This window comes from Pongo abelii, chromosome 15 (assembly GCF_028885655.2).
Source record: "Pongo abelii isolate AG06213 chromosome 15, NHGRI_mPonAbe1-v2.0_pri, whole genome shotgun sequence".
NCBI classification, from domain to species: domain Eukaryota; kingdom Metazoa; phylum Chordata; class Mammalia; order Primates; family Hominidae; genus Pongo; species Pongo abelii.
In genome coordinates, this window is record NC_072000.2 from 30227856 (window position 1) to 30251777 (window position 23922).

Below are 23922 nucleotides of genomic sequence, written 5' to 3' on the forward strand. Positions count from 1 at the left end.
AAAGAAAGTGTTGACATAATCTATTGGGTATGATGAATAAGGGAGGTGGAGAAAATAAGATGGCTCCTAGGATTTTAATTTCCTAACTGAGTAGATGGTGATGTCTTTTCTTGAAACAATGCTTTAGGAAGTAAAGTGGTTTTCTGTAATGATTGTGGTTAAGACAATTAAAAAACATGGACTAGATCAGTTGTAGGTATTGTGAGAACAAATAACTTGGTAATTGTGTATACATGTGTGTGTGTGAATGTGAGTGGCAAAAATAGTGAACTAATTTCCTGTTGTTTAGTGTCAATTTATGGACAAATTACCATTTGTCTAAAGCTCATTAAAGTTTAGCTGCTCAAGGAATATTTTCCTAATGGTGTTAAACTGAAAGCAATGAGCAGTGAGTGGTGTGTGTCTACCAGGAAATAAGCCCCAAACCAGGTTAATAACATAGTATGATATCTTGCTTGAGTCTACCTGTGTTACTCATAGGACCAGACAGGTGCATCAAGAGATTGTACAGAGAGAAACAGATGTGTAGAGAGTGAGGCACATGTGTATGGTCAAATTTTGTATATATCACAATGTATTAGTGAGATAGTTCTTTAATCCTAACCTCTATTCATATCTGAGTCCGAGAGGTTCAAGAAAAACTGAAAGAGTGTATCTACTATGCACTCAAGAGAGTATTGACAGCACAAGTGTCACTCAGAGCAAGAATGCAAGAAATTTATACACCTCAGCAGAGAAACAGCTCTGGCCTGGATTGCTTTTGGCATTTGCTGGCTGAGCCAATAGCTTCCATATTGAGTAGCTCCAGAAGCTTTGGTAGCAGCAGAAAACCTCCACTGATGCAGATGTCTGTTCTCTTGGGCTTGGAAAGAGACACCTTGGCACATGTGGCAGCCTTCACACACAGTGTGGGCAATGGCAAAATAATGTGGATAGGTATAAACAACAGTGTCACACCATTGCTGCTCATCACTGCAAGAAGCCTGAGCCAGTGAGGGAAAAATGGTCAATACTGCATGATGACTGAGAAGAGATGGTTAATGAGCACATGTGATGTGCTTGCTTTCCTGATGATTCTTTTACATTGGGGTGAGGTTTGTGGCTTTATATAGTGTGTGTGTGTGTGTGTGTGTGTGTGTGTGTATACATATATATAGAGAGAGAATATATAAAAATATATATACTGTGTGTGTGTATATATATACTATGTATATGTGTGTGTATATATATATACTGTGTGTGTGTGTGTATGTATAGATATAAGTTTTTACTATGATATTGCTAAGCACATAAGGCCACATAAAATTGTGAACACTTTGTACAGTCTTATTCTCTGGAAAGTATTTCATTAGTTTGTGACTGTAGCCTCAGAATAAAATGGAAACAATGCTTTTCACAAATTACATTACACATATCAGAATTGCTAACATTTCTTCTATATCCTGAAGTATCAGGATTTTACAACTATGTCATTTTCCTTCCTGTATACAATTAGGTGACACTACTATTATTTTTCTGTGCTGTCAAACCTCAGTTTTCTTGATTTCTGTGCACACCAAAACTATCAAAAGAATGTTATAATGTATGAGACACTTTTAGAAATGTCAATGGCCATAAATACTTTCAAAATGGTGAAAGGTTTTTTCACTGAGTAAACCTTTGTCTAGGGAAAACAAAACCAAAACCAAACCAACCAACCAAAGAAACAAAAACCCTACAAGGCCGGGTGTGGGGGCTCATGCCTGTAATCCCAACACATTGGGAGGCCCAGGTGGGTGGATCACTTGAGTCGCCAGAAGTTTGAGACCAGCCTACTCAACATGGTGAAACCCCCTCCCTACTAAAAATGCAAAAATTAGCCGCGTGTGGTGGCACATGCCTGTAATCCCAGCTACTCGGGAGGCTGAGGCAGGAGAATCGCTTGAACCTGGAAGGTGGAGGTTGCAGTGAGCCGAGATCATGCCACTGCACTTCAGCCTGGGTGACGGAGTGAGACTCCATCTGAAAAACAAAAATCAAGCAAACCAAAACCCTACAAAAAAAAAAAAAAAAAAAAAGAAACCCTAAGATAATTGTGCCCCAGTGAGGCATAAACAGTTTTGACTCCAGCTGGGTCTCCTGCTTTGGTGAAGTTACACCAATATGACTTCTTATGGCCATTGATATGAAGATATACCAGTGTCACAGATCAAGCCAGCAAACAGTTTTGAAAAGAATATTGTTTACTGTTATGAATGAGATCAATTTCCTCCAAGCCAGGTTTTTGAATCATTTTCTTTTCAAGAAGTTTTGTCATAAATTCAAGCATAACAAAAAAAAAAAATTTTTTTGGTCCCAAGAAGTTTGCCGCCTTTTTAAGTGCTTGATTCAATTTTAAGTAGAAGTTTCACTTTTGAGAGAATGAGAAAGTTCATTCATAGAAGAACCTCATAGGGAGAAATACATTCAAGGTTTGGCTTACTTGGTAGATATTTTGGTCCAGTGAATAAGGCATTATCTTCTGATTTAAGGTCCTGCCATTTGCCTGCAAATGCTTTTGTAAACAAGGAGTTCTTTTGGCCCTTTTTATTCTGCAAGAGGAGAATAGGAGCTGAGGAACATACACACTTTTCAATTTCAGAAGTTCTTCTAGAGCCTGGAGTTGAGAGTGACAGTTTTGTCATTTTATCCATTGGCAGAAATATTTGGATATATCAAAGTACTGAAAAAACATGTTTGGAAGTTACCACTGCTCTGATGACCTTAACTTTGAAATATGGATTTATTTTATTTTCAAGCTGAAATAGACAGGATCAGTGATGCAGTACTTGCCAAGGATGACCTTACTGACTGGGAAAAATGATGTGAGTAGAATTTATCAGAAGGGTCCTGGAGAATGCATGAATGCGTTGTGTTTTTTTTTTTTCACACAATTCTATCTTTGAGGGGCAAAGAGGGTAATGCTAATTTTAATTCTGTATAATATGACAATGTCATCTTATTCAGGGAGCTAGATTTTTCACTATTTCTTGCTACCAAGCAACAGCAAAATCAGAAATCCAATGAGCATCCAAGATACATTCTCTGTGCCTTGTCAAAGAAAATGAAAACTTTTTAATCAGCTTCTTTGAGATTTCATATTGAGGAGAATTATTTTTCTTTTTGTTTCCACAATGCAATTTCTTTCCATTTTATTTCAGAAAGTGGTCATCAGTTTTTGCCTGAAAAATGAGAAGAATTATTTATTCATAAAGTAAAAAAAAATTGCTTAAGTGAAAAAGTCAGTTCATAATGAAATAAAATATATGCATAAATATATGTATGTGTGCTCATATTCATATTGTCGATTAAGGGGCTCTGGCTTTCATAAATTTTAGAAACAAATCTAGTGACCTTTGCAACAATGAAAACAAAAACCCTACTCTACTAAACTAGATCCCTAAAAAATTTCCAGCTTTAATATTGCATGATTCTGTCTCATAATATAGAGTTAAAACCAGACTTCAATCAGAACTTAATCTGTGTTTGGTCTAACACACACACACACACACACACACACACACACACACACACACAATAAGCATTGTATCAGTTTGCTAGAGCTGCCATGACAAAATACCACAGACTGCAACAGAAATTTCTCACAGTTTTGGAGGCTAGAAGTCCAACATCAAGGTCTTGGCAGGTTTGATTTTATTCTGAGGACCCTCTCATTGGTTTGCAGATGGTCAGCTTCTTGCTGTGTCCTCATGTGGCCTCTTTTTCTGTGTATCCACACTCCTGGTGTCTCTGTGTGTGTGAATTTCTTCTTCTATAAGGAGGAAATTAGACTGGATTAAGGCCCATTCTAAGGACCATATTTTAACTGAATCACCTCTTTGAAGAACCTTATCTCCAAATATAGTCACATTTTGAGATACTGAAGGGTTAGGACTTCAACATATAAATTTCAGGAGGATGTGATTCAGCCCATAACAAGTATCCTCTCAGTGAAAGGTGAGGATGGCTTTGTTGAAATGAAGTCTTCAATCATGGACTTCCTTGGATAGGAAAGAAGAAAGTTTATGCATGATATTAATAAGAATGCCAGAGATGTAAGATGAGGTCAAGAAAGTTACAGAAGTATACAAATTAAAAACTTTCAAGCTGGAGGATTTAATTCTCCATGTAGAATGATGAGAAGTCAGGTAAGCTAAGTGTAACAATTGTCTACTATTTGACAAATGTCATAATAAAAATAACACATCTTAAAAAAAAGTTTTCAGAACGACCCAGTTTTCTATTTATTTGTCTAATATTATGGAGGGAATTTATCACCACACCAAAATTTCTGAACTTCTTGTCCACTTCTCTCAGTATATCTGCTCTTTTTTGAGACATCCTCTCAAATTTCCTTCACCATCTGTAGCTCTTTGCCTTTCGTCTTACACTCTGCCTCTTTCTCCGTGACCCTACATCATAAAATCTAGAACTCTCTTCAAAGGAAAAGTAAGAGAAATGAAGAGGTCAAAACCAAAAACTTTTGGTTGGGGAGGGAGAATGCCTGATAATACCTACAAGTTAATTGTTTTTCATTTGTCACATGAATAACCTGCATTTTGGAAAATTGGAGATTGTTACTATTGTTACTGATCTTCCCAAAAACGGCTTCAGTGAATGGGATTAGAGGCTTCATTAGAATGGGAAGGGTCATGCTGGAACTGAGGCATTGAAAAAGAATAACAATTATTCTTTCCAGATGATAACTCCTAAGGAACTCCTGGATAGAGAAATTGCCAGAGGGAAGCTAGAGGGACATTCAGGGTACAAGGTTTTATGCTTAGAAAGATTTGAGTAGATTTGCATTCTCAAGAAAAGAGTCTATTGAAAAGGAGATGATGGTCATTTGGGCAGGAAAGAGAAGACTTGACGGATTACTATCCCCGAGAAGGAGATGAGATAAATTTAGCTAATCTGAGAAGGTGTGAAATGAAGATAATTTTTTTTTTATAGCAGGAGTGAAAGTTTATCAAAAAGTTTTAGAGCAGGAACAAAAGAAAATATACTTGAAAGAGGGACAAGTGGGCCACTTGATTCACAGGTGTGGTTTGAACTTTGACTCAGGGTTTTATATGTTGGCTTGCTTCTGGGGGTTGCATCCCTTCTCTCCTGATTCATCCCTTGGTGTGGGCTGTCCACATGCACAGTGGCCTGCCAGCACTTCGGAGGGGCTGCATGTTCAGTGTGCTTATCGAAGTTGTGCACATGCTCACTTGAGGCATTTTTCCTTTACCAGTTGAGTGTTCCTAAAGGAAGGTCATACACCAGTTAAACTCCATGATTTTGCCTCCACTTGCCCAGCTTCTGACTTTTATTGGGAAACTGCTGATCACCAGTTTCAGAAAACCAAACACTGCATGTTCTCACTCATAAGTGGTAGTTGAACAATGAGAACACATGAACATACATTTTTAAGAAGCAAATTGAGGCACTTAATTCCTGGCAGACTGTATTTTTCAGGGAAGTAGGAAGAAACATTCCTTCCAGCAAGAGGAAGACTAGAAATCTTGGGAAGACTAGTGAATATTTGGAATATACGGGGAGACCAATAGGAGAGGAAATCAAAGTTTTGACTCTAAATAATTTTAGTTTTGAAAGTAGAAAATAAAATAAATCCAGCCATCTTAGGGCAAGAGTTGCTTTTCTAGTCCTGTAAGTAGCTGAAAATGATACTCAAGTAAGAAATATGAAGATGAACTACATTTTCATTATGAAGATCTATTTGTCATGTATAAGTCCTTGAATTAAACTGTTTCAACAAGAAAAGCAAGGAGGTATCTTAAGGCTCAGCAGATTTTGTCTCCCCTTTTCCTTTGTTAAAAACTACCAAATGTAGTAATGTTAGTTGCCATAACAATTGTGAGAACTTCTCATTTCCTTCAAGTGTAGGCAAATGGAGGGTGTCTGCTGTATTTTATTTTTATGGCCCTACTTTCAGGCAGTGTCAGCTGTTTTTAGATTGACAATAAAAATCCTTATTGCTGGGAGAATTATATTCCTTAAATTTCTTTTCTCAGCTTTTCCATTTTCCTTTGTAGAACTGTTAGAGGGAGAGAGTTGGAACAACTCCACTGAAGCTTAAGCATCCAGTGTCATCAGTGGAGAGTGGGACACAGACTGCAGATGCAGACAAATTGTTGTTTGTTTCTATTGATTTCCCAGTGTTGCAAGAAATATGGCTATAGAGTTGTTTGTTTTTATAACTACTTCTTATATCAGAGTAATGTTATTCTGTAAAATTCTCAAGCATATGGTTATATTTTTAACATAATTTCTCTATCTTTTGGCATAAAGAATAGCATCAGAAATGTACGTAAGTCTTTACCCACTTTTAGACATTTTGGAATCTTAAGCAGACCACTTAATTATCAGTGTGCGACATCATTCTTCCATCAGTTGATCCATTCCTCAGCAACTGTTTATTGAATGCCCACACATATGCCAGGTCTTATGCTGAGGTTTTGGAGATGTAGAGATGAATGCATAAATCCAGTTCCTGTTTTACAATTTAGCCTCCATTTCCTCCCCAGGATAGTCATGTATAATGGTATATATGTACTCAGATTTAATATTACAGTTAGCTTGGGAAAGCAAATCAAAAGTGTCTTATATGCATCCCCAAAGATCCACTTGGGGAAGCAAATCAAAGGGTCTTCTATGTATACCAAACATTGCATGCCATGAGAAAGATGCTGTTCTTGACACATCACATACATTAATCCCTTCATAAACACTACGAAGTAGGCATTACCAGTCTCATTTCACAAATGAGTTGAGTTACCCAAAGTAATTCCCCAGTGGTGAAGAGAGATTTCACCCCCAAAACACTGACTTCAAACACGGTAGCCTTTACTGCTTCTTTATGTGTTACTTTGGCGTATTAAAAAGATAAAATTACAGAATTTAAGATTTACAGATAACAGAAGAGTGGTTCTCAACTGGGGGAGAGTTTGCCCTCCATGGGACATTTGACAGTGTTTGAAGACATTCTAGCTCATCACTACTGAAGGGGTCGAGGCCAGGGGTGTTGCTAAACACCCTGCAATGCACAGGAGCCACTTCAGCAAAGAATGATATGGTTCAAAATGTAAATAGTGTCATGCTTGAAAAATTCTGCCTGAGAGAGTACAACTTGGGGACTAGGCCTCAGAGAGACACGATTACTTCCCCAAGTCACCAAATCATGTTGAGGTCTCCTGATTCCCAGTCCAGCTCCTCCTTGTCTCTCTATTGCCAGTTTTGTGCACCATAATGCACGTCAAAGTTACTGGGTCCTGAGTTCTTGGCAAGTGTTTTTTGAGTGCTGTGCTTCATTTAAAATAGGAAGAGGGCCAGGCTAGTCATCAGTGGAATCTGAACCCTTTCACCCATGATTCTCGCTTCTTCTACTATTCCCTCCTGGTCATCTGCAATTTTCTCTTCTCATAAATGCCTTCTTGTTGCCTTTAGCTGTTCAGTACCTTATATATATGCCCTTCTTTCTCTGTAGTGTCTCCAATTCAAAATTACCTTTTCTTTCCTCAGTAGCTTTCATCAAAATTCTCTCAGTGAAGTTTAGCTAAATATCAGAAAGGAATGTGCAAGGTTTGTGCTCAAAAGCAGGCTGGCAAGTCCTGCCGAGCTTGGAGCCCAGCACTGCCTATTAACCTATGTCAACATGTGTTGACGAAAAGAGTTGAACTCTGTAAAATATTTGAAGAGATTTACTCTGAGCCAAATATGAGTGACCATGGCCCGAGACATAGTCCTCAAGAGGCCCAGAGAACATGTCCCAAGGTGACCAGAGCGCAGCTTGATTTTATACATTTTAGAGAGACATGAGACATCAATCAAATACATTGAGGAAACATATTGGTTTGGTTTAGAAAGGCAGGACAACTCGAAGTGGGGGCTTCCAGGCTATAGGTGAATTTAAACATTTTTCTGGTTGACAATTGGTTGAGTTTGTTTGAAGACCTGGGATCAATAAAAAGAGAATGTTCAGGTTATGATAAAAAACTGTGGAGGCCAAATTTTTTTGAAGTTTTCTAGTGGCTGCCCTTAGAGAACAATAGATGACAAGTATTTCTTATACAGATCTTAGTTAATCTCTTTAGGATTGGGAGGGTCTGGAAGAGAGACCTCTATGTTAATAGAGATTGTTTAAAGATGCAAATTTTCCCCCGCAAAGAACAGAGGGGCCATTGCAGGGCCATTTCAAATATTTCAAAATATGGCAAAGAAACATGTTTTGGGGTAAAATATTTCGATTTTCTTCCTTGTCTCATAATGTTATGCCAGAGTCAGGTTGGAAAGTAAGTTATGACACACAGGGTTAAATAAAACCCATCTGATATGAATTTATGATTTGTGTGGCATGACTCCCCAGACCCTTCAGATAGGAAACAGGAATGTGGGCAAGATAAAAATCAGAGTTTAGTCCTCACATGTTTTGTAACCTCTCCATATACCACCCACTTAATCTATCCTAGAATTTTATTTCAACTTAATGATTATTTGAATTTGTATGGTGGAAACACTGGGAGGTGGGAGCCTCCCTGTTTTCTCATGAATTATACTATGTGATGATTTCATTCATAGGTAATGTTTGCTTTGAAAGTAAGCACTGGTTGCCTTGTTAGTCTTTTCCCATCCAGGGGAGTAACTACTCTCTGCTTTTCCTCACCAGGAACTGAATCTTCAGTCACCTTGATTTTGGACTTCCCAGCCTCCAAGACTGTGAGAAATAAATATCTGTTGCTTAAGCCTCTCATTCTATGGTATTTTGTTATAGCATCTCATGCTGATTCATACACGATCCAAGAGGCTTACTCACTTCAAGTAATATCTAGAAAAATTGGGAGACCGTGTTGCAGGAGTTCTCTAGTTTCCAGATTTCTTGAAGGACTGTTAAGTCTTACCTATTTTAATGGATGAACAACAAATGATTTCTTTTTCTCAACCTATTTGGTCTTTTTCTTCCTGAGATCATCATTAGCCTGATTCTCTGCTTCCCTAGGCTTAATATCCAACTGAAGCACAACCCTGGCAGGAAAAAAACAAACAAACAAACAAAAAAAACGAACCTCTGGTGTTGGTACCACTGTCACTGAGCCCACTAGATCAGAGTTAAGTCCTGTGACATCTGGGCAAGATTAGAGTAACTGGGCTATCAAAAAGAAAAGCTGAGAGGACAAAGATTTGTTTTTAACACTCCTCTTGCCCCAATTATGCCTAAATATCAGGCAGTATTACTCATGTTTTATCTTAGTTTTAATTAAATTTGTTTTATTTAATTGTAAGTCTCAACTCATTAATATAGGTGATTGTCATATTATTTTGCTTGCATGCCATCATTGTCTAACTTCTTACAGGTAAAAGTCTTGGAGGGAATATGACATTAATATACTACTTTCTTTTAGAATTCAGTGTCTGCATTTGGAACTCAGACAACAAGTCAGATCATTTGTGTTCTGTAATGCAGATATGGAGGTAGAGACAGTTTTAAGTTAAGAAGGGACTGTCTACAAAAGGAAAGAGTGCCACCAATAAACAATATTTATTTGGCATCTGAAGCAGGAACTTAGTAGCCTGCTAAGACATGCTAAGTTCCTGCTTCAGATGCCAAATAAATATTTATAATTGAATAAAATTCATAACTGGTAGACATAAAGCTTTCTATACTCCTTTTAATGCTAAAATACTTCACTTACAATTTAACAAGGTGCTATATTTTGTTGAGAGCTTGAGCAAATTAATCTTGGGCATCAGTTTCCTCATCTTTAAAATGGACAAGATGAAACAAAGGTCTCTTCCAGGAATGAATTATAAATTCTGGCATTCTATGATCTTTTCTTTTTGTTGAAAACACACAACATATTACATTATTTGAGGTTCCTTTGCTGACATTTTGCTATATGGGGTTTTGCGAACATAATAGGTACAAAGATTGAACTCTCTAATCATCATACAAAAATGCAAAGTTGGATTAGTAAAGATCTTTGGGATTTATGTCATGGTTATTTTACTCTGTTTTTCAACTGGTTTTTCTTAGCTGTTCTTTAAATGGAAGAGCGTAACTAGCTCAGTGTAATCCTGCATATAAATGGGAGACAAACCCAATCCTTTCTTTCATCACTTGGATACTGGTTGTGACAGCAACGGTAACGTTTGCTTTACTACTAGTTCTGTTGCTAACTAATGTGAGACTTAGAGTGAGTCATTTCATATCTCTGCTTCTTGATTCCATGCACTGAATATACAATCTCTGGTTTCTTTTTTTTTTTTTTAGTTTATCTGTTTAGAAAGGTAAATATATGCTCATTGTAGAAAATGCAAATGATACTAAAAGATATAATGAAGAAAGAAAAATAAAGCAAAATGTTACCACCCAGGGACCACACACACACAGACACACACACACATTTACAAACAGTGCTGCAGGCAATAGCATGAATAAGGATGAATATATCTTTACATCCTTATTCTAATCTCTACTTTGAATAAACTTCTAGGGACCGAATTGCTGGGTCAAAGTATACTTCTTTGACTCAAGATGTCATGTTTTCCACAATAGTGTTAATATTTTGCATACCACCAACTAGCTGTTTCCTCACATCCTTCACCACACTAAATACTGGCAATATTTGTACCTTTGTAGAACTGATTCTGAAATCATATCTCACCATTACTGGTTATTGCACATATTTGATGTTATAAGATACTATTTTGAAAGATAATATATTTATGACATTGTTATCTTTAATTTCTGCTGATAACAAGATTAAGCTTACATTGTCGTGGTTGGGATAGAATTGTTTTTGTGGTTTTTTTTTTTTTTTTTGTGGATTCCTTTCAAAGGCATATGTCCTAGCAGTTTCATCCTTTCCAAGGATTCAAAAATGCATTTGCTTCCTTCTGTCTAAGGCATACAAGTTCAAGATCTTTTCCAAAATGCATTTTCACATTGCCTCATGGTGTCATAGCACCACATGATCAGGTTGTGTTCCTGTAGAGATAATGTCACACAATCTGTAGCCTGATCTGTGGAAAAACCAGATATAGCTTGTTTAAGTACACTTTTTTATTTGTTAGCCTATAAAAGCATAAAAAAAGTTCATTTCAGCTTTAACAATATCTAATTAGTGACATTCCCTTCACCAAAGTTTCTATCTTTTTTATTGGCTCTAGTCAAACTGTTTTATACGTCCTGCAGAATGTCTCATCTTTTTTATTTCTTTTAAACTTCATTATCTTTTTGATGACACAGTAATTTTCTTTCCATCTTTTATCTCCCTTTAGCTGACATCTTCACTTTGTCTTTCTTTACAACTATGCTAGCTCTTATCCATTTGTTTTGGTAACTTTTAATGGAAAATTCAATTTCTATGAATTCTAAAGATATGCTAGTATCTTTAGAAGTACTTAATTAAGTTCTCAAAAAGTTAGGTGAGCAGATTAAACAAAAAATATAAAAATGTGGCAAGACAGCTTCCTCATGGGAATCTATCAGAGAGGGTTTGTGGTGAAGAGTGACAAACTGTATTAAACTGATATACTATTTTTCATTAATGTCTTCCCAAGAAAGATTCAGGGAATCAGTTATGTGCTCTTTACACTCAAGATTCTGAAATATTTATGCATACTGAAGTATGAGCAGGCAATATAAGTAATCAGAAAAAAATAAATATTGAAAATTGATAGAATTCAGAACTCATGATACTGTATTGGTTTTATGAACAATAACTAAGTAACTTTCAAAATATTTTTTTTTCAGAATTTTGAGCCCTATCAAAGATATATTTGATCTGTATAGTTATTCATATTCTCTAAGCACCTTGCTATTGTGGAAAACATACTGAATTGGGAGCTAGGAAAATACTATAAGTCGTCCCTCATCTGATCTCTCATGTGTATTATTGCTTCCAGAACTGTAGTTCTATGATAGTCATCTTCCCCCACTTGTCTCTTCTGTTTTTTGCTCATCAGAGTTGTACCATTTTGATAAGAGAAGACAATCATACTCAGTTACATTTGCAAATATAATTATATTTCTCCCAGAAAAACACAATTTTTATTAAATTTAAACCAAAAGAGAATAGTAAGGAGAGGAGGAATAGGTGCAGGATTTCCTTTGTGCTGGCACAATTTAATATATTCTGGAAGCGACCTTTTGAAATAGATAGTCACCTAACTAAATTAAGTGGGAATAGAGAAGCATCATTGAAAGCAGAAGTAATTTGAAACTAAGTGGAGGAAAGTTTACTGAGCATATCAGCACCAATGATGAAATGTGGGAAAGCGAGTATAGCATAGTATTAAGAATTTAGGTCCTGAAATTGCAAAGACCTTGTTTTGAAACGTGGCTCTGTCATTTACCAGTCGAGTGTACCTCTCTAAGCCCCAACATCCTAACCTGTAAAATGCAGACAATAACAGTACTTGTCTCATAAGGTTATTGTGAAAATAAAATGAGATAGCACATGTAAAGTGGTTAGCATGGTGACTGATACTACTAATAACAAACATTCATTCATTAATCACTAGGTGACAGTCACTTTTCTAAGGGCTTTCTGTGTATTAACTCAGTAAATGTTTAATTCATGTTAGCCTTTTTTATCCTTACACTTGTTATTGGGAAATAACAAATTTATCATAGGGGCTCCCAAGCTTCCATCTATCTATCTATCTATCTATCTATCTATCTATCTATCTATCTGTCTATCTACACATATGCTTGCATAAAATGTATATGTGTATATCTATATCTACATGTATCTTTGTAGAAAATTAAAAGCAAGGATGACATAAAATTCTCTAAAATAATGTAATGGGTTTTGGTTCTCTATTGTGTTCATTTTCATATTGGAATATCTTTTTATAATATTTAACATTTATATAATGAAATAGACCTGAAACAAGAATCTTTCAATGTTCCTGTATGCCTACAGTTTTTACTATCTTAGCAAGTGCCCTTTTGTTGTCTGTTAGGTGAAGGTCATATTTCAAAATTTTGTTTTCAAACCAAGACACAGAACTGCCCTTGAAAGGAAATCTAATGATTATACAAGTAATTAAATATACTCATTATTTTTATATTATCTCATTGAATTATACTACCTCTATGAGCTGAGTATTATTAATCATGTTTATAAGAGGGAAAAACTGAGAAATAGATATCACACATAATTTGCCACAATATGAGATGAGCAAGTGATAAAGTCAGGACTTGAAGACAGAATTTTATAGTTTAAATTTCATTATTGTTTCATTATTAGTGCTTCACCAAAATATCCTCAGAGCAGAGAACACTGCACCCTGGAATTCCAGAAGCACAGTCTGAAGAAGTAAATTACAAACAAATATGTTCTAGAGTCACTTGTATATCTTCAAATCACGTAAAATTTTTATTCTATTCATAATATTTCCATGCTAATTTTAAATAAAACCAATTATTCTTATTTATTGTTGAGGCTTCACTATGTCCCACACTCCGATTCATATGATAAAGTACTAACCCACAGGACCTCAGAATGTGACCGTATTTGGATATAAGGTCTTTAAGGAGGCAATTAAGTTTAGATGAGGTCCCTGAGGTGGACCCTAACTCAGTATCAGTGGTCTCATTATAAGAAGAGGAGCTAGGGCCGGTTGTGGTGGCTCATGCCTGTAATCCCCACACTTTGGGAGGCTGAGGCAGGCAGATCACTTGAGGTCAGGAGTTTGAGGCCAGCCTGGCCAACATAGTGAAACCCCATCTCTACTAAAAATACAAAAATTATCCAGGATGGTGCTAGGTGCCTATAATCCCAGATACTCGGGAGGCTGAGGCAGGAGAATCTCTCGAACCTGGGAGGCAGAGGTTGCACTGAGCTGAGATTGTGCCACTGCACTCTAGCACTCTAGCCTGGGCAATAGAGTGAGACTCAGTCTCAAAAAAAAAAAAGAGGAGCCAGGACATAGATAAGTACACAGAGGAAAAACCATGTGAACATACTGGAAAAAGGCCACTATCTCCAAGCCAAGGAAAGAGGCTCTCAGAAGAAACTAACCCTGTCAACATCTTGATCTAGGACTTTCAGCCCTAGAAATGAGAGTAAATGAATTTCTGTTGTTTAAACCACCTGGTCTGTGGTACTTTGTTATGGTAGCCCTAGCAAACAAAGATGCTTACCATTTGGTAAAAATGATACTCCAGAAGGATGTGGTACACTTATCATAACTTCATTTATCCTCAATTATACCACCATAGTCTCCTAGGAGACAGAGAAAGAAATAAGCATACCTTGTTGCCTTCCTTGGAAAAAAGACTCCGTGTAGAAACAAAAAGATAATATTTTGAGGCACTATTCAAAATGCACGTTAGGTTAACTATCTATACTAACTCGCCATTGATAGTAATAAATTTTTGGTTTAGAAATCAAGACTATCATTATCAGAATTCTGAATTTATTCTTAAGCAGATGCCTTGATTCCTGTTTAAAGCTCAAGAGCATTTACCAAGTATTGCTGTCAGCCTCTTAGGTGTAGACTGAAGCCAAGAAACCTAGGTGATAAGGAGAACAATGCAATATCCCTAGTGGAGAAAGGAGCCTTTGTTCATTTAAGATAAAAATCATTCAAACATCTGTGTACTTATTTTACTTACCGGTAAACAGTCAGAACAGAATACTTCATTTAATAACTAAATTCTTATTTTTTTTCTGAGCTAAATGCAATGACCATATATGTTGGGCACATCTGTACCCTGAATATAGTAGAGACATACAAAAATAAATCTAGTAAATGGAAAGATGAGAATAAAAATATAGCCTGAATTAAAATAGTGTTCAGTGTTATTAAAGTGAGTAAATGTTAGTTCAACATATGAGATATGTCATTTGTACATTTTTAGTAAGCATTCACAGACTATACACATAAATTGATCAGCACCTCTGCATAATGGACTGAAAAATCTAACTTTCCTGCAGACTTGAGAAATTATTCAGAATATAAATATAACAATTTATTTATTGACTTTGCAAGCTAGGAAATATCAAGAAGAATTGTCTGATATAAATGTAGACCTTGGCCTTGCTAAAATCAATATTTATCTCTTGGGTCAATCAATTTATTGATGTTCACCTCAAAGAGAAGTCAGTACGTGTGTAATATCACTGTGGACAAAATTTCAACACAGAAATGTTATAATGCTGAATTTAGTTTTGTTTCCCTGAAAACTTGTTTGTCCTGTCTGATTTTATATGGTCTCTATCAGGTTCAAAATAAGAGAGTTTAAATCTATTAAATATTTTAGACTATTGTTTCTCATATCACTTAGCAAAAGTAAAAATTATTGTCTTAATGTTGTTTAAAATTGAATAAGTCCAAAGTAATTCTTATCAGTTTAATTTCTTACAGTGAAATTTTCATCAGATGCATAGAAATCATTTAAAGCTATAAATTGTAATTACAAATTTCCCAAAGAAACAATGTCATAATTTTAAAATAAGTAAGGGCAAAGAACTATGGTGAGTAGAGGTAAAAACTTCTAAAATTCTTTTATATGGCAATCATCAACTGATTAATTGTGGTAATGTAGAAAAGCACACATCACATATGAACACAGAATTCAAGCTAATGTCACAAGCTAATGAAAAGCAGCAAATTTGCTGTCCATCTACTTGACATATATGTTATTTGAGCTAATCGTTTCTACTTCGCAGCTAATGTCTACCTTCATTACAGAAACTTATGCCTGTCTTTAAATATATTTGATTTATTTTCCCAGTACACTGAATTCATATGTATTTTTCTTTTTAGAGTAGCAAACCAAATATATTGAATATTTTTATGTACTCTCCTTGCAACTAATATATATCTTGCTTAAGCTATACATGGCAATCATACATAAATAATCACACATGGTTGATGAATTGACTGCTTACTTTTCTTTGCTGTGGATAATTCAACTGTTAGCTGTTAACATACCTACCAAAACTCTTTCCATCCCGCTCTTTTCTATGAAATTATATTAGTTGTTAGAAACAATCAAAATAGAAAGGTTTGTACAGGCAAATTCACTCTCAAGAGATTTTATATATACAGAATACGATATAGATTACCTAGGCCTACAGGTGAGGCCAATGGATTTGGCATTTACTTTCATATTTCAAGCCATAGGGCAGGAATACATCCGCCAAGTTGATTCAGATCCTAAAGTTCTTCTTCTATGTTCTAATCTGTAAGACTGAAACATGGCTATTTCCTTCTTCTACCTCTTGCCTCTTGGCAATGTGATTGAAGTACAAGGAAATCAACCCTCTTGACTTAACTATGTGACTCACATCCTACTTACTTACTGATTTTGACCACTAGCTTAGCCCAAACTTTCTTTCTTTTATTTTCTGTGGTTCACTTAAATCCTGAAACTTAAGTGATTTAATATTCGTGTTTTCACTGGGCTTGTGGACTAATTATATAATAAGTAATCTTCCCAAAATATATTGGCATAGAGAGCTAAAATCCTTTTCCTGACACTTCAGACATTACCACAATATCTACAAGACAGATATTGTACAAATTAACTATAATTGTCGTTTTCCTTCTCATTGAGTCTTTTTTTTCCTTACATTTATATATTTGCCTAATGTAGCTTCAGATTGTATCTTTCACAAAAACTACTTTTATTACATCTGGTTAAAACATGTAATACTAATTTAAAGGGCTATGTTAATTTTTTGTTAACTTTTTAAATGGAACTTACTATGTTTTAGTTGGTTAGTTTGTTTTATCATAGAAATAATCTTAAGCTCTGAGCAAAGATTTTTCTGCTTTTAGTTACAGAAATTCTGATAGGAGTATAATGTAAGGTAATACACTTAAAATATTAACTGGTTGAAATAAATTTTGGATTAAAGTTTTTGGAAAATCAGGTAATATTTATGCTTTCAAAATTTAAGAGTTGTATATCTCTACTTAACCATCAGTTCTTCAGAGTCCTTCCCTTGTCCTCACATTGGAATCTGTATTTGTATTATTCCCTTTTCTTGTTCCATGCTATTTTCTTCAGTGGACTTATCACAATTTGTAATCCTATATTTATTTGTATTTTCATTTGTTCAACAAAGAATTGTCTTCTGGGACTGGTGTGGTGGCTCACACTTGTAATCTCAGCACTTTGGGAGGCCACGGCGGGCAGATCAACCCAAGGAGGTCAGGGGTTTGAGACCAGCCTGGCCAACATGGCAAAACCCCGTCTCTACTAAAAATACAAAAATTAGCAGTGTGCGGCGGTGCCTGCCTGTGGTCCCAGCTACTTGGGAGGCTGAGACAGAAGAATTGCTTGAACTGGGGAGGCAGAGGTTGCAGTGAGCCAAGATTGAGCCACTGCACTCCAGCCTGGGACAGAGTGAGATCCATCTAAAAAAAAAAGGTCTTCTTAACTAGTTCACAAACTCGAAGAGCTCAGGAATCATATAGACTTTGTTCATCAATGTAAATCCTGGGCATAGTAGAGTATTACAGTATCTGAAACAATAAATGTTTGTTAAAGGAATTAAATAAGAATGATAGTGAAGTAACAGAAAGAAGGTAAAAAAGAGAAGGAGAAGGAAATGAAGAGGAGGAGAAGAGGAGAGGAGCAAGGAGGTGGCACTGAGGAAGGGAAAGGAGGAGGAGGAGAAGGAGAAGGAGAAAAAAGAAAGGAAGGAGGGAAGGAGGAGAAAGGAGGAGGTGGAAAAGGAGGAGGACAGCTAGAGGAGAACAATGGTAATTTTTATGAATTGTATATGCACTAGCTATTTAATCCTCACAACAAAACTATCAGATAGTTTCTGTTGAAGAAAAGGTTAGCATAAAAGGTTAGTAACTTGCTTATGGTGACATCCCAAATGGCAGAGCTGGATCTTGAATTCAGGCGTAATGACCTCAGTCTGGCCAGTTGTGCCCTATTCTGAATGGAAAGACTATGAAATATTTCCCAAGCTGTTTGTGGCACTCATTGCATCTTTTCCCAAGGCAGCTATGGTGTAAAATTATGTTTACATGAAAGCTATAGTATAATGTTGCATAGTTCAATAAGCTATGTGTAGAAGCTGAATTTTTCAGGCACTAAACAGATTTACTTTATTCTTTTAATACAAATATATTTCTTAAGAAAACCCAGTTGCAGTGGCAGCGATTGTTCTTCTTGGAGTTTATCTGTAACTCCAAGTCTGTGAGTTATACCCTTACCTGTCCAGCTATGTCAGATAGAATTCTATCCAAAGTTTTCTGAAGCTTTAAAATTTTTATGTGAACTACTAATAGGATATAGAATCATTAAATCCATATATTACCTTAAGCCATAGTGTTGGTCTGTGCTTTGGAAGTAAAGAAACAAGTCAACATACTACTCTTAACTTCCCTCCCTTCTAATAAACTGATTTGTGTCTTGACTTCCACCCAATTTGTCCTGTCTTTGAAGAAAAAGTGCTCCTGGTTTCCAAAGCTAGTCATTTTATCCTTAATTGAATTCATTCTTATTATTGATTACATTCATTATTATTCTCAGTTTCATAATTGTAGTCCCATAATTTATTACTCAATTAATATCTTTCTTTATATTCACCAGATTTTCTGAAGTCAACAAACACTCATATTTCAAATGTAAACAAATAAAACCAAACTCTTTTTAGTAGGCCCTGCTTCCCTCACCTCATATCTTTTCTTAAGTTTACTAAATATTTTGAAAGACTATTTTACATTGCTATCTCTATTTCTTTACCATCCATCTATATGTTTCTTTATGGCTTCTGTCTCCTACACTTTATTGAAACAACCAAATCAGAGGTCATCAGTAATGTATTTTTTGCCATTTCTAGTCATTCTTAGTCCTCATCTTCCCCAAATTTTCTACTGTATTTGAAGTTATTGGACACTCTTCATTCCTTAACCTTTCTGTGCCATTGATTCTCTGACATGGTTCTTTAGTTAGCTGTATCTTATTTCTTTAACTAAGGCTATATTTTGCTACTCTTGCTTTTAATGTGGATCCTTGTCGATTTCACCATTGAGTTATTACCTTTCTTCTCACCCCTTACATATCACAGTTTTCTGGGGGGGGGGGGTTTGATTAATCCTTACATATAAAATCTTTCCCTTTCTGGTCTTGGTCTTTTTATTGTTTAATGTCTTTTTTTCCCCTTAGAAATATCATGCCCTGACTTCTGGGCAATAACTGGCAACTTTGCATGTGTTTCTTGAAATTTTAAACCAAATTCCCAATAATTTGCATATCTTAAAGCCAAATTGAATGCAATCCAGTATAGTTGATACTTCATCTTTCTGGTCACCCATGAAAAGAAGTAGTTATCCTTAAGTCATTCATCGCCATCATCCTTGCCACTGTTAAGTTACTACGTTCCATTTGTTCTACCTGCATGATGGTGCTTCATCAGTCTATCATTTAATTTTGTTCTTCCTCCTGTAGAGCACGCAATGACATTACCTCATACCCAGAATATTCTTTTAGTTTTCTAATTGGTATTTCTGTCTTCAGACCTTCAATATACTACTCTACCTTTTACACAGGGTCCAGAATTAGCTACTTAAAATGTAGGTCAGAGTACATATCACTTTTTTTAATAAAGAAAAAAATGACAACAGCCTATGGCCTACAGAATACAGCCCAAATTACCTAAAATGACATTCATAGGCTGCTACAGCTGATCTCTGTATGCTTGTTCAGATTACTTCCGAATGCATATCCTTTCATTACGCTTAACTTTAGCCATTTTCTCATTACACCATGTATTTTCATGCTCTTATTATGCTTTTGGTCCTAATTAACTTAGAATATATTTTTCTTACTTTCTTCCCTGTCACTGAGAGCCCATCAATCCTCAAAGTGTTAAATTAGTTTATTCCACCTTACATTGTGATCCTCTTCCTTTCTAGTTTGTAAACACTTCTAAAGCAGAAATAATTTTATTCCTAATTGTATTCTTCACTTCATCCCCCACCACATACATAACACACACCCACTCTGTCTCTGGTACATAGTGTTTATTAAACCTTTTTTGGAATGTTACTGTAAAGATATGAGAATATACAGACCCATGAAAATCAGTTTGGCACTTTAAGGTCACACTTTTTCTTGCAGGAATTATTTTACATAGAATAAAGTATAATTTGGCAAAAAAAAAAGGCAAGTTAGTTATCCAAAAAGGCTCAATTCAATAACTTTCTTTTCAACAGCCTGTGTAACATGCCTGATATTCACCAAAAAAAACTGGACTTTGTCCTCTGGGCTCTTCACCAGATCCTCCACTAAGGCCATTACTTTCAGAATGTACAATCTGCAAGCGAATATTCATGATAAACTGAATTACCAGGACCACTGGAACCTAGCTAGTGGTTGCCACCACTGCTTGTTCTTTGCTAGTGAGTAGTGGAAGAAGTAGTGAGAGTAGAGTGTTCAGAAAGGCAAGCATGGAATGATTATTTAACAGAATATTTGATAAATGTCAGAAAAGCTGTTATGTATATAAAGCTAAAAACGAAAAAAAACCCCTCAAATTTGCTTGTAAATCCAATGCAACTATTATTAATAAAAACTCACGTATAGCCCCTTAAAATATATGTTTGACCAAATGCCTCTGAAATGTTTAACTTAATTATTCAATAATTTTATTTAAATTATTAACAGGAAAATTTGAAAATATACATGAACAAAAAAATGGAAAAAAAAATCCTGTTTTTAAAAACTACTAGCATACTCTACTACACAGTTGCATATTTTTTAAACAGAAAATTGGAGCTTAAACTAAATTTTTTCTTTTTGCTTACAACATATTTGGAACATCTTTTTACGCTATTAAATGCAATATTTATATTTAATCATTGCATATTATCTAATTGCAGCAATTTGCTCTAGTTTATTTAATCAACTCATGAATGTTCAGTTTCTAAAACTGCTTGCACATAAATTGTAAAAATTTTCACCGAGAATTTAGTAGAATATATTTGGGAGGAAAAGAGAAACAAGGAGACGGAGAGGATTTGAGAAGGCACACTAAATCCTGTGTCCTCCCAGGGCATATTTCTAGCTCTAGTATCCCTGACTCACAATCTTACTGAAAAAGAAAAAAATATATATATATATTCTGCCTGAACATCGAACTGATTTAAAGTCTTTTGATGACCCAAAGTACAGTTCCAGACATCAGAAATGAAATCTCAATCTGTGCCAGTTAAATGTTAAATAACTGTATTTCATTATTAATACAAAAAATATTTTATTCATTACAAATACCAAAGAGATCAGAGTTCATTCATTCTTTCATTCATTAAACACGGCTATGACAGCCTTGCTGTGTCTCTAGGATAGGAAGAAAAGAGAAGAATGAATATCATAATTTTTAATATGTGAAATAGGAAATGGAGGCAATTTGGGTGGCCAAGTGACTCAATCCAAATAACTCCTATAGTTTCTCTTTTAGTGCCCAGTTGACCAGAGTTGCTTTAACTCAGTCTGGTTCTTCTCTAATCGGGTCACTCTCCTTCCTGTGCTCCCTATGTGTCCTGCATCCACACCTTTGATCCCGCTTGTCTTTCTTTGCAGAGGGGGAAAACTACATGCTGACGATGAAGACTCAACTACTTACTAAACTTTCCCTTGTCCCCTATCTGAGAGTTTTCCAAACTACATTCCAAGGTTTGCTCTTTACAAGTAATAGACATTTTGTGGGGGAAAATAAAAAGACTTCCATGCTTAAAAACATCTGACAACTCTTGGAAACTCTTATTTAAATAATTCTGATAGGGTTCACTAGAGTAGCAGGATTTGAAAACACTAATGTGAGAATAACACAGGAGCTCATCAGACTAGATTAGTTCAGTTTTACACACTCCTAGCACCTTCTGCTACTCATTCGCAACATCTTCCCAGTTATAGTTCAAACAATTATTTGGTTAGTTCACGTATTCCCCATAGAATGTAAGGTTCTCAAAGGCAGGGACCGTGTTTTTCTTATTCACTTCTACATTCCAGAGTAAAACACAGATTAAAATGGCACAAAGCAGAAACTATAAAATGTAGGTTGAATGAATAAATAACTGAATGGATCTTCATGAGAGGATAGAATATGTAGTTTTCTCAGGTATATCTGACCAGAAAACCCTTCTTTTGTGGAATATCTGTTAACATTTCATCCCATTTACTTTTCTACTTGAATTTGTTGGTGGCACTTCGGATCATCTTGTGTACAATACCCAATTGTCGTCTTTTGTTTTCTGTTTGGAGTGGGACCACCCCAGTGTACCAGGTGTCCAAATCAAAACATAGAGATCATCCTTAACTGATCTCACCCATGTCTGATTCTATTAACTCCCAGCCCTTTTTGCTTCTACCTATCTTCATTTGCTTTTTTTTAACCCTGTTTTTGAGACCCTAACGTAAGCCAAGAAAATACATCTTTCGTAATAGTATCAGAACTGTTTTTTCTTGCTACCCCACAATCACTAATCCATCATAACAGTCAGTTTTTGTCATATGAATCTCTTGTTTAGGCACATGTATACATATGTAACTTACCTGCACATTGCGCACATGTACCATAAAACCTAAAGTATAATAATAATAATAATAATAATAAAAGAAAAAAAATAATAATAATAAAAAAATATTTTTAGACTTTGAACAATTTGTACAACTCTGTACTTACATCTTGATTTCACCATTACACTGCCTGACTCACTCTCTACTCCAGTGCTGTTGAACATTGTTGGTTCCCTAACGCCAGCATATTCATTTTAGCTTCTGATTTTAGGACTGTCATATAAGGCCTCACAGCTGTGCACTGCATGAGTCTAACATTGTGATGTGAGTGGGGTCCCCTAGAGATGTGCAGCACAACATCCCTACATGATGACTCATTTCTTTCCATCATGGAATCCTTTGTGACACTTTTTCTTGTTTCTTATTCTTCTTGTTTTTGATTAGTCATTTCATGCTGACTCCATGATCGTTGGGCACCTGTACTTTGTGCCTCCAAAGCATACTTACATTTCTTCTGTCATAGCACTTGTCACTGTCTTATAGGTATTTTCTTCTCCATCTAGACCGGAAGAACCATGGCAGCCAGGCCTCTGCTAGCCTACATGGTGGATATTCAACATCTTCCCAGTGCCTAAAAAGCCCTGCATCCTCAGGGCCTTTGTTGTTGCTATTCTCCCACTTGCAGTGTCTTTCCTAGACGGTCACAAGGCTTTATCCTTAGCCTCCTTCAGGTGTTTACTTGGGTATCACCTGCTTAGGTCCCTGACCACCTTATGGTAACCCCACCTCTTCTGTCCCTATTTATCTTCCTTTCTTGCTTTATTTTGTCTCCATCCCAGATCAGCTGAACTAGGTAGCAGCTTTCAGAATAGTCAACCAGGGCAACAAACCAAAAATGAAAGTATCAGACCTTTGATCACTTACTGCTGGAGTGTAAGTGAAAGAATAACTTAGAGAAAGTGTAGACTCCCTCTCCACTCCGCTTCTTTCCATTTTTCCCCATGGAAAGGCACAGAGGTTTAAGGTCAGGAGGATGAACACAGATGTAAAGGTTGTCTGTCTGCTGAGGAAGCCTAGAAGAAAAGGTTCCTGTAGTTTAATGGACATGGGGGCTATGCGGAGAAGGAAAGAAAAGGACCAGGAGTGGGAAATGTATTGAGTACAGATGGTCCTTGACTTATGTTGGTACAACTCATGATTTTTTGACTTTAAGATGGGTTTATCAGAGCATTAAGTGCATTTTCCAGTTATAATATTTTTGACTTTTATTTTCTACTTACAATGGGTTTATCAAGACATAGCCCCATTGTAAGTCGAGGAGCATTGGTATTGAGTCAAAACGAAAAGGATCTTTGAGACTCATCATCTTTGCACTCAGTAAGGAGTTTTAGACAGAGAAATCTGGA

General features: G+C 35.9%; 1 long non-coding RNA gene across 1 annotated transcript; it reads right to left on the minus strand.

Moving 5' to 3' along the window:
• Positions 1–269: 269 nt before the first annotated feature.
• Positions 270–22810, minus strand: LOC129049729 (uncharacterized). Its single transcript, XR_008513013.2, has 4 exons — positions 22683–22810; positions 14171–14252; positions 3625–3790; positions 270–3200 (listed from the first exon to the last, which is right to left on the minus strand). It is a non-coding gene; the product is annotated as an uncharacterized LOC129049729 (long non-coding RNA).
• Positions 22811–23922: the final 1112 nt, after the last annotated feature.